Here is a 10,759-nt window from a genome sequence, read left to right as displayed (position 1 = left end):
TAAAATTATATTTCAAGTCAATTACACTTCTCTAAATTATTGTAGTAATAGACTCTTATAAAATATAATTTGGAGCACTTCGACACACACAAGTATTGTTTCTTGTGCTAACTTCTCATAAAAAAGATACAAATGATTATACAATTTATGTCAAGAAAATAAACCTTTGCATTAAATAAAAACATAAAACCCCATTAAAAAATCACATCTATTTAAAAACTATGAAATACAATCAATTGAAATACTCACTTTTTAACATATGGAGTTGCCAAAGGATCAATTATTTCCTCTTTCTTATGCTCAGGTGGGTGCTACGAGTGCATATAAGTTTCCCTTTAGCCATTGGCTTCTGAAAAGGCTAGCTTATAGTGAAAGTCAACATTGCTAATTGATTAATCTTTAGGTGAATTGAATTTGAGAGAGAAAAAAAGAGTAATGAGTCTTTTCACATAGTGTCAAACAACAATTTGACATCTAAATTAATCAAAAGATAACAAAACAATTGCATCATTTTACCTTTATACTAGACATTACCATTTATCTTTGAGAGATTTAAGATACCCCTCAATTCATGGTTTCCTTAGCTAGATACCAATTTCATACTTTATAAGACATGGGTCATTCATCTTGTCATATTATTGATATGATAAAATATTCAATAAACAACAATTAGAAAAAACCAAAGTCATGAATCCATGCTACATAGTTCCAAATGACATCTTAAATAATATTCCAACCTTTCTAAGAAATCTAGCAAATTAGAAAAGCACAAATAAAAAGAATCACATTGAAATCATAAAGTGTGATTTTTCCAATGCTTATCTAAAAAATTATATAAAAAGATTTGGAAAAATGAAACTAAAGATTTAGATAATTTATAATGTCTTACTAATTCAACATCATTATTCTTCAAAACATCTTCTTCTACATGCACATTTTACATTAGTTAAGTGCCTAAGTGTCATATTTATATTATCCAAAATACATGAGCAAATATTCATAGTATGTGGTTGCACAACTTAAATTTTCCTCTGATTTTTTAATGCTGAAGAATGAGTAAAAAATGAGTGTGAAACATAGTGATGGAGTAAATAGATCTTCAAAGGGTTGATGGAATATCAGTCAAGAAAATCAACAAGTCATATGAAGTTGAGTTGCATCCAAGAAACAAGAGCTGCAGAGCAGCCAAGTTCCTGCTGGAGATGGTGCAGGTTTGTTACTTGGAGAGAAAGGTTTGTAGTTTGAAAAATGGTATCGAGGATGGTTAGTCTAAGAAGGAACACTTTTTAATCTTGAAGGATGTTGGATTTTCTATTTTATAGATCAAAGTACCATATATTAAGTGTAGTAATGTACATTATGGGAAATGCCACCTGGTTGTTGACAAAGAGAGAGCAAAGATTTTGCATGGAGCGTTCTATTTTTGTTGATGGGCTTATATTTTACCTTCAATAAATTTTTGAGGAAGCAAAATTGTGTCCTATGCAATAACAATAATAATAAACCTTTCCTACAAGAAAACTCATGTTGGTTTGTAAATTCTGGCCAATCATGGATACCCTCTAGTATGCATACGATAGATGGACCAACTCTCACCTAATACAATGCTAATTTATCGATATATTGTTTGTTTCTCTTGGACACTATTTAATTCTATATAAAGTTGGCATGTGGCTAGAAGGTCATGGACTATGTCTATATTTCAAGTAGTAGCAATTTTGTTATTTTAGAGTTACGTACATTAATCCCTCTATACTTTTTGTATTTATATATTAAACATCATTGAGAAGCATGCAAGTGTATATATATGTTAGCTAGACTTAGTTATGAACAAATATAATAATAAATTGTAGGGTAGTTTGAAAGAGCTATGAATTCAAATTAGAAAGAGAAGTAACTTTATGAAAGCTTGCCTCTTAATTCCACTAAATTTTTATGGAATAGAAGCAATCATAAAATTTATTTCAAAAAATTAAAATTTATAACTAGATAACATCAAGTGATCTATTTTGAGGCCTACATATGGCTTAAATTATGTGGCAGATTGGATTATATGGCAGATTTGTATTAGATATAGACAACTTAAAATTAGATAAAGGTAGACCAAGTCTGATGTGCTCTTGATTTCTAAGCATACAACAATGAAAATTTCTTTGAAACAATGAATATGTTCATGAAAAAACATTATTATTATTGTATCCACAATTAAACTATTTTCTAACATTTTAATCCCATAGTAAAGTTATAATAAAAATGATGGAAACAAAGGAAGAAGACATAGAAAAGAAACATGAAATTATATTAAATGTTGAAATGAAACTATGCACTAATATGAGCTTTAACTCTTTCATAGAGTGATTACATTATTTTTTCTCAACTCAAGTTATCATATACTTCATACCTAACTTTAAGCTTGCATCTTACAATTCTATAGAGCTAGATTTAATTAAAGCAATCATAAAATTAATTTCAAGAAATGATAGATCAGTATGGGGTTTCTAAGCATACAATAATGAGAAGTGTCTTCGATACAATTAATATGTTCCTTAAAAAACATATATTGTTTTGACATTATTATTGGAACCATTTGAACTATTTTCTAATCATTTTAATCTCTTGGTAAAGTAAAATCCAAAATGATTAAAACAGAGGAAGCATAAATGAAGAAGCATGAAATTTATATTAAATATTGAATGACACTATGCACTAGTTTGAACTTTAGCTCTTTCTAGCCACAGTTACATTATCTTTTCTCAACTAAGGCATCATACTTCATACTTAACTTCTGACTTGCATCTTATAGCCTACAGAGCTTGATTCGACTGAGAGAGTGGATACAATCTACAAATTCAAACAATATATAGCAAAATAAACAATTGTAGACCTAGTGTAAGATCTACTCAATATTTCTCTTCCTTCTTAACAATGTAGAAATGATGAGGGATATAGAGAAAACAATTGATGACATAGTTGTTTGTACAAGATCAGAAGTTGTGGCAATTGTTTTTTGTCTAGATTTATGTATACTTTATATTGATTGAGTTACTTGGAGTCTTCTCAATCATTAACTAGAAATCTTTTAGATATAGATAAAGGTTGAAGTGTTATTGTTGTACATAACAAGATAGTGCGCTTCTGTGTCTCAATTTCAAAAATTTTTGTTTACATAGTGACTATAAAACTAATAATTTGAAGTGTAATTAAAACTTTTGGGTTCTACTTGCCAGAGTAGACCCAAAACATAGAATGTTAAAAAATGACTCTAAAATTTACCTTCTTCTTTGTATCAAATTTTATATATGTATACCTCACATAGTTAATGTTATGAAAATATCATATGCATGCAAAGTGTTCACTACATACTTTCACTATAATAAGTATAAAAACATGATACTATTTATTGTCACCATATTTTTACATAAACATTTGCATATTATGTGAAGACCTTTGTGGGTGCAAAATAACCAATACATACTCAAGAATCCAAAAAAAATTGGCAAAAACAATAAAATTAGGAAACTTAGTGTCAAAGTAAGATTGTTCATCATGTTTACTAATCATAAAATATAAACTAACAAATGTTCCAATCAAGAAATATACATAGTCAAGGATACAAATAAACCAACAAATATTTAAAAATTTTGTTCAAGATCAAGGTTGGTAATCATGTTTACTAAACATATTTAACAAATATTAGAATGTTACATCAATCAGTAAATATACTAAAGACCTTGAAAACTCTTACAAGCTCAATTCTCTTTGGAAATATTACATCATGATACATAAAGAAATGAGACAAAGCAAGGAAGAGAAAAACAATTATAGATCTTTGAAACAAAAGACCAATATAACACACCAATGAAAGACATCAAAAATTTGACCATTTAGGTCCCTCTAGGTTTAAGAATCTCATAGGTTACGTACCAAACCTAAAGAGGAAAATGTTTGTATCTTAACAGAAGCATTTATGTGATTTAGCCTAAAACAAAGTTTTTATAGAACAATTTCAAGGTTTGGACAGAAATCTTAAGTTTTGAACCTAAGATATTGATGATCGTAGGAGATTATCTCCTTCGTGAATTTTTTTAACTTTTTAATCATGAACCATACAACTCTAATTTTGTAAAGCAATAAAATGTGGCTAGATCTTATTTGTATCAATTCTGGTTATATGGCCAACTATTGAATTTCCACATATTCTACTAATATTACCAATTACAAAACTAACATGTAGAAACTAGAATGCCAACACATTGATAGAAATCCTACGAGTTGGATTTCATCATTTAGTTAAAGATTCTTAACCAAACGTTTGTTAAAAAATTGCACCAATTTAAAGAGAAGATAGAAAATCACAATCTTTTCTATTTCTTGTTACTTGTCAGTAGACAAGTGTGGACTACAACATATAGGGGGTAGATTAAACTATTACAAACAAAAAAAGGAACATGTCTATCATGTTACAAGATGATAGGGCATGACCAGGTATTCCATAAGAGCTAGTTTCAATTGAAGAGGAAAACAAATGAATTCTTAGTCAAACATTATGAAAGAATATTACATGAATTGAATTCATGGTAAAGGCATTTTCTATATAAAGCATACAATTTACAGATTGAAATTAATATTCGCAAAGAAATAAAACCAGAAAATTAATTTCACTTAAACAATTAATTAATTCTCTGATCTAAATCATTAGTTTCATTGAGAGATTGTCCCCAAAGTCACATATGTATCAAATTGAGTATCATAGATAAAGAGATAGAAACTCTTCCTAACTAGAACAGTTTGCAAACTTGAATTTTAAAAAATGGCTGAACTCAATCTTCTCAATGCACATAGAGAGGTCAACTGTGAAAACCATGAATTGTAATTAACAAAGCTTGTCATTAAATCCATCTGGATATATCCTAAGATTGAAAAGGGGATAAGAATTAATTTAGGTGTGGTCATTCAGGGCCAAAAGAGGCAAGTTCTAAGACAAAATAACAAGCTTAAAAAGAAATAAATCTTGAAGTCTGGGCTATAAGTGAGACCAACCAAACCAACCCTATGGAAGTGAATGGCATGTCCATCTGCCAATGAAATAAGCCCTTAATTTGGTGGTGGATCATTCTCATATTTTTTGTGTAACAATGGGTCAAATAGCGTGGGAAGCCTTTTCTAAAGCTAAAGGATTAACAATGGGTCAAACAGCATGGGAAGCCTTGCCTGAAGCTGCAGGAGGTGATTTCAAGATTTCCTCACTATCAGAGTAGATGGAATAAGTCAAAAGTTAATAGCTAGTATTATGTCTGATTTAACATGCTTCGATTCAAGTGTCATTTCTTAATTGTGAACTAGTTGTTTCCTTGCTGAAACCATTTCTGAATGCTTTGATTCAAGTGTCATGCTTGATTGCAAAACTAGTTGTTTGCAGCTTGTTCCTAGTACCTTATTTTCAGATGTGAGACAATTTTTGGTTGCAAGAAACCTTGTAGGAGAAGCCTATCGGCTAAAAATGGTAAATGTTACCTTCATCAACTTGCAATTTCTTTAAATTGGGCTCACAGTTTCCCCAAAAATCATTACTCCTATTAAGTTACAGAATGAATTCTCTAGACCAAACAATAAACAACAATTAGTAGCAATGGGGGAAAAATAAAGGTTTGTAAGTTGGCCTTAGCCTGCCTGTTCATAGGTCAAAGTTAGAGATAAATATTGCCCAACAATTTCTGCAATTCTTGAACCCTCTAGATGGTTAACCACTATTCTAAATGTAGATCGAATTTGCATACAAAATGTTGCCCTAAATAAGTGATCATCTCTATAATCTGGCATCAATACTCAAGAAGTTTAGGTATCCAATATTTTGTGCAAACATATAGGACCTTATAGATTTTATGACTGCCCTACGATGCCACAAATTGTAGTGCCTATGCACAATTTTTGTGAGCCAGTTATTGTCTCTAAAACCTGCAAACATAGACTAAGAAATTGCACCCTGAATGCCCCACAACTAGATCTTAGGATGCTCGAAGCCCTGATATGAATCTCAAGAAAGTGCGATGCTAACAACATAAATTTGGTGCCCTAGTATTCTTTGATGGATTTGTATACCTTGTTTAAAGATCCCATTTTGGTAAATGCACAAATTATATTGACTTTTGGGGGCCTCTCTATTATCAACACCATTGTAGTGGCTTACAGTGAGAATATCTCGGCCATATGCATTGTTGGGGGCCCTAATTCCAATGACTATGGAACCAACTAGATTCTTCATCACACCATTGGGCTTCCTGACTTTAGCCAGGAGTATTGATACTTTCAAGCTATAACCTACGCCCAGGTATTCATTCACTTTCTCTTTCAGTTGTTTTCGTGTTCTTTCCCTATTTCAGATTTCTGTTTTATGAAGTGATCTATGGTAGGTTTTTGGGGGATTTTAGATGATTGTGAATAATCTGGATGATGCCAACGAGGTCATTGATCATGCTATTTCTACAACGCTTATTGAGAGTAATCCAGTTTATATCAACATCAGTTGTAATCTCATTGGCATTGCACACCATACATTTTGTGATGAGCCTATTACATTATGTCTCACTCCCAGGTGGGGTTTTTTTCTTCCTTTTTGGTAAATTAGATTCTTTTGCATGGAATTTTAGTTTTGATTCTACTTTTTTAAGCATCATTGTTTAAAATGTAAGAACATACAAATATGTAAAATGTAAGAACATATAAATATGTAGAATGTATTTTTGTAGATTGTAGATTGCAAATTTTTCCTCATATTACATATTCTATATGCTTAGACGATGGATCATAGTATGATCTAAAATAATGAAGTTAAAAAATACAAAATACATACACAATCAAAATTAGAAAGCCATACATAATATTCAAATAAATTGTGGAAATCTGATTATTTTGGAATTAGTTTCTATTTTTGTACTCGTATAATATCCTACATGTTTAAATATTAAAATGTGTGAGTTCTTCATGTTGTGGATCTCTGCCAATTGTTTCCAACTGAAAAGTTTCTTCTGAGGGGATAATCAAGATTTATTAGTCTTTGGTCTACTCTCTTTTTTGTATTTTCAAGATCTTAAAGTCTTCAGGTTTACTTTGGTTTGGTTGATCAGTCTTTTCATTTGTAGAATCAGTGAAACACATTTGAGGGTTTTTTCATTCACATTATTCTAAAATGTTGTTAGATTAATTTTCCCCTAGTTACGCTCAGGGCTCAAGCTAAGTTGCTAATTGACGTGTATGCCCATGAGATCAATGCTCAACTTTAGAGATAATTTATAGAAACCCTGATAGATTTATCTTTGCATATCCAACATGTGGATTTGACTTACTATTTTTCACCTTATACTATATTCAACTCTTCCTTGGTTGGTCCAGTGTTTGTCTTCTAGCATGCAAGGTTCACCACACACACTATTACCATCATTTCCAACACTTTTTTCCATAGTAGTAAGGTTTAAATTAGCATTCAAGACATTAGGTTTTTGTGTAAACTTCATTCCCTTTTGAATGTTTCCTAATGTGTGCGTGCCCTTTTCAAAATGAATTTGGAAATGTGCTTTGTTTTGTTTCACCGTGATGTGTTCTTATAATTTTCTAATGTTTAAAAGGCCTCGGTGGGTCGTAGAATAGATATAAGACTAATGTATTTCATTAATTTAATTGAAAGAAAGGTTTTTCTGTCATGAAACACTTGCATTGCTCATTGCATTTGAAGCCACTTGTAACTTATTTTGGTAATAGTGTTTTTGGCTAGCACGAACTATAGGCTAAGCAATCCAAGAAGTTTGGAAGTAGCTATGGAAACAACTGTAGAGTTCTAGTTAAGCCAATGTTGGTTGGGGGTCCAAAGCTGAGGGTTGCTAAGGAAAAAGATGCATTTACAGAATTGACAAATGCTTCAGGTTATACTATGGCTGCAATGCCATCTGCTAAGGGCCAAGTTTCAAAGCCTCTTGCACATTTCATAGGAAATTACTGGGGTGTAGTCAGTACTGCATTCTGTGCTAAAATAGTTAGTCTACAGATGCTTACTTATTTGCAGGGCCCATTTTAAATGACTATAGTTTGGTAGGATATTCATTGCTATCGAAGAAGGAGAAAGCTATAATTATGTAGCCTAATAGGGTAACTGTCACAAATGGACCTACTTTTTTGGGTTTATACTAATGAAAGACTTCTTAGAAGCCCTCGCAAAGAAGCTGAAGCACAATACAAAAACCTTTGAGAATTATCAGCATATATCTGTGCGTCACAGTGTTCCCTTGAAAGGCACTCCAAACAAGGCTCTTAGAGTCAATGTGTTATTCAAACACATTTAGGTAAGATTATTGAGAATCACTCTATATCATAAAATGACTTATGGTTCAGTCAGTACTTCAATCTTTGGTTTTGTTGTGATTCTTGAAGATTAATGAGTAAACACTTCTTGTTTGCAAACCATGCTATCAAATGAGATAGTTGTCATTGCAAAAACTAGTGACTAGATTGGTTCAATTGCTAGAAGCTTAAACTCCAAGAGAAATGCAAGTAATGTAAAATCTCTTGCAAAAGTTTATATAATTAAATTTCTGACTCATTTGTTCTGACGATAGATCATAGAGTATGATTTGAAATGTTGATCTAACCAACAAACTATTGAACAACAAAGTTCATAGAACTATAATACACAATTTGTTTGACTGACTAGCTTGTTGCCTGTAGGTAAAAAATTTGCACTGAAATAGTTCCTAGAATTTATTGCAATGATTTATGCCCCTATTAGGAATTAGTTAATAGATTTAGTATGAAGAATAAACAAAATAACTGTTTAATGTGAAGAATGAGAATTTGAGATTTAATTAAGGTCTTGTGTAGAATATAATTTCCTTACATTCCCAATAATCCCGTTATGCTTCAATCAATCCACCATAGTCCATATTTCAAAGCACCTTATTATACTAGGGGTTGCTATGAAAGTCAATATTTTATTATAATGATACCATGACATTTTTTCCCTTACAAAGGAGATCTTGTTCGATAAGCAACTATAATATATAATATGAAATGGGAGCCCCTGGTTTGAATAATCAGTAATTTGTGATGTTATTTTTCTTAAGGCTTGTGTCAATGCTGAATGATTCATTCTAATGTTGATTTTGTAGGTATGAGTTTCAAATGCAATATGGATCAATTGGTTGGTCTGTTGGAGCTACATTGGGATATGCTCAAGCCTCCCCAGATAAGCGGGTCATTGCCTATATTGGTGACAGAAGTTTTCAAGTTTGAATGCAAAGCTCTTTCTTTCATGATATTAAAATTATATGTGTTTCTCTAGGAACAACTATTTCTAGAATTTATAGATATTGGATTACACAATGGTAAATGTAATTATCTGCCTCATTGAAATATCTATTACTACGAAAAAGGAACTATTTTATATATTGTTAAGCGTAGCATGCTATGATTGTACGAAGACCAGCATCACTATGACTACAAAACAGAATCATCCATCACACAAAAGTAGAAGGACCTGACTGAACCCGTGTTCTATTCATTTGACAAAATAATGCCAATTCCTCAAGGAAACCTATACATTTGGTAAGATGTAATTAACATATTTCATGAGGACACATCTAATTCTCTAATGTAATTGCTAGCATTTACTAAACGTCTTCTCTATATATGTTAGAAGAAGTATATCTCCTATCATTCATATAACACCGCATTAGTCTATCCTCTCTAGATCATTCTCTGGAAGTGATCATAGATTTCATTTTAATAATTTATGATGACAAGTATCCTTGGATTTCTAAAATGTATACAAATTAGGTATCGCAGAGAACTACTCACTTAGCCCTACGTTGCCTACATAATGGAATTATACTAATATTTTTTTTTATGTCAAACATAATTTAAATAATTTTTAAATTATCTCCTAGAAGATTTCCTTGTAATAGAAGAAAAGTTTTCAAATCTAAGATTGAATTTCTCCGCGATTTCTCCATTGACATTTGGGAAATCCTTAAAAGACACTCAAAGGTGGAACCAAACAAAATAAATTTCTATTTTTAAATTAAGGGAGATGAAGAGAGTGCAGAAAAAGACCTGATTCAACGTGTGGCTCGAAACTTGCTCATTGGTGAAGCTCAAAAAAAATCTATTTGATATTTCTCCTCCCAAATGGTTTTGTGCTGGAGATTATTGAGATAGTCGATTTAGTTTATCTAGGGTTAAATTTGACAAAAACGTATGTACGAAATATGAAAGTGCGAAGAAAGGGCACCTGTAAGATTACCCATAGCTTCAAAATCTTCAAGAGGTGGATTATGAAAATTTATGAAATTTATCAACGCTGAAAATTGGAAGCCCTACCTGATATCCTCACCATTTCTCCATTTGCGTGAACTCGTTTAGGTAGGTTGCGTATGGATTATATAATAAGCGGTGAGTCCTATTTTACACCCTACATAGATCGACAAACACAAGGATCCATTTTAACCTATCAATTGAATTATATTTAAGCTTAAGGTGAAAATTACGTTCCTCCCACTTAATTCTTCTTCTTTCGCAAGAACTCTATAATAATCATCTATGATTTCAAAATTAAGTTAAAAATATTATTATTATTATTTTGAAAATGGTTAATATTTTAATTGTTTAGGTTAAATGAAATGATATTTTAGTGATATTGTGTTTTTTCAATCTATATTTAAAAAATATTAATGACAATTAAAAAATCGATTATTATTTCATTCTATTAAGATTT

The 10,759-nt window shown here is 31.2% G+C and overlaps 1 pseudogene; it reads left to right on the top strand.

The window, feature by feature from the left end:
* Window positions 1-5,135: 5,135 nt before the first annotated feature.
* On the top strand, window positions 5,136-9,279 carry LOC149532989 (pyruvate decarboxylase 1-like; annotated as a pseudogene).
* Window positions 9,280-10,759: the final 1,480 nt, after the last annotated feature.

The sequence above is a fragment of the Cupressus sempervirens genome, chromosome 10 (genome assembly GCF_028749045.1).
Source record: "Cupressus sempervirens isolate cs-2001-9-10 chromosome 10, ASM2874904v1, whole genome shotgun sequence".
In the NCBI taxonomy this organism is placed as follows: Eukaryota; Viridiplantae; Streptophyta; class Pinopsida; order Cupressales; family Cupressaceae; genus Cupressus; species Cupressus sempervirens.
This window is presented reverse-complemented; position numbering and strand designations above follow the sequence as displayed.